Source organism: Choloepus didactylus, chromosome 13 (assembly GCF_015220235.1).
Source record: "Choloepus didactylus isolate mChoDid1 chromosome 13, mChoDid1.pri, whole genome shotgun sequence".
NCBI lineage: Eukaryota > Metazoa > Chordata > Mammalia > Pilosa > Megalonychidae > Choloepus > Choloepus didactylus.
Genome location: NC_051319.1, coordinates 37,131,165 through 37,132,758, shown reverse-complemented (window position 1 = coordinate 37,132,758; position 1,594 = coordinate 37,131,165). Strand labels below are relative to the sequence as shown.

The window sequence follows — 1,594 nt, the reverse complement described above, 5'->3', positions numbered from 1 at the left end:
AATATTTGTCCTTTTGTGTCTGACTTATTTTCCTTAACATAATGTCCTCAAGGTTCATCCATGTTGTTGTGTGCTTCAGGACTTCATTCCTTCTTACTGCCGAATAATATTCCATCTTTTGTATGTACCACATTCTGTTTATCCATTCATCTGCTGATGGACACTTGGGTTGTTTCCATCTTTTGGCAATTGTGAATAATGCACTATGTACATCAGTGTGCAAATGTCTGTTCATGTTCCTGCTTTTAAATCTTCTGAGTGTATTCCAAGTAGTGGGATTACTGGATCATAAGGCAACTCTATACTTAGCTTCCTGAGGAACCACCAAACTGACCTCCACAGCAGCTGTACATTTTACATTCCCACCAGCAGTGAGTAAGTGTTCCTATTTCACCATAGCCTCTAAAAATATGGAATGCTTCACGAATTTTCATGTCATCCTTGTGCAGGGACCATGCTAATCTTCTCTGTATCATTCCAATTTTAGTATATGTGCCCCTGAAGCAAGCACTTATCTCTTTTTAATGTCCTAACACATTTTAGAAACTAAGAGATGAGAAAGAGCTATATTAAATTCAGTATTCAAAATTAAGAATTTTTATGTTAATGTCATAAAGTAACTTATATTTCTTTAATATGTACAAGTTTGGTTTTTCATAGATTGGCTTTCTTATCATATCAAGAACTACAGGACAACTTTCCAATTAGAGCAACAAATGCCTAATGGAAAATTTATATGTCCAACAGAAATTTTTATTTCTATTTATATTTAGTTAAATATGAACAGAAAAAAAAAGAATTTGCAATTTGCAAATACCCATTAAAAATCATCTTCCTTACCTCCTTTAATTTCTATTGCCAGAAACAGTGATATATTTAACATTTCAGCAGAATGACTGATTAAAGCCAGGTGCTATGAAGAAACATAAAGCAGGGTGGGAGATCAGGATGGTGGGAAACATGGGGAACACAGAAGGCAGGTCACAATTTAAAATAGGATGGCAAAAAAGGTCTCACTAAGAAGATGTTGGTAGGGCTTGTAGACATTTGTAAAGCCTGAGCTTTTTATTCTAAGTAAAAAGGGAAGGCTTTGGAAGTTTGGAAAAGAAAAAAAGACATGTTCTCACTTATCCTCTAAAAGAATCTCTTGTTGCTTGTTGAGCATAGACAAGATGGGGAAAAGGGAGACCTCAGGAGATGAGGTAAGAGGTATTGATAGTAACCTAAGTATGAAATTAAGATGGTTTTAAAATGGTGAAAAGTATTTGGATTTGGTTTACCTTTTGAAGACAGATTCTATAATAATCAGTATTGGGTTGAATGTGGGTATAAGAAAAATAAAATTCAATGATTGCTCCAAATTGCAAACTCCTTATTGTAAATCAAATGAAATCCACTCACTTGTTAAACGAGATTGTTCTGGTTTGCTAGAGCTGCCTCTATGCAAAATACCAGAAATGGATTGGCTTTTATAAAGGATTTATTAGGTTACAAGTTTACAGTTCTAAGGCCATGGAAGTGTCCAAACTAAGGTATCAACAAGAGAATACCTTCACTGAAGGAAGTCCAATGGCGTCTAGAACACCTCTGTTGG

General features: G+C 34.9%; 1 non-coding gene across 1 annotated transcript; it reads right to left on the bottom strand.

Annotated features, from left to right (window-relative positions):
- Positions 1 to 404: 404 nt before the first annotated feature.
- Positions 405 to 511, bottom strand: LOC119508617. Its single transcript, XR_005211519.1, has one exon. It is a non-coding gene; the product is annotated as a U6 spliceosomal RNA (small nuclear RNA).
- Positions 512 to 1,594: the final 1,083 nt, after the last annotated feature.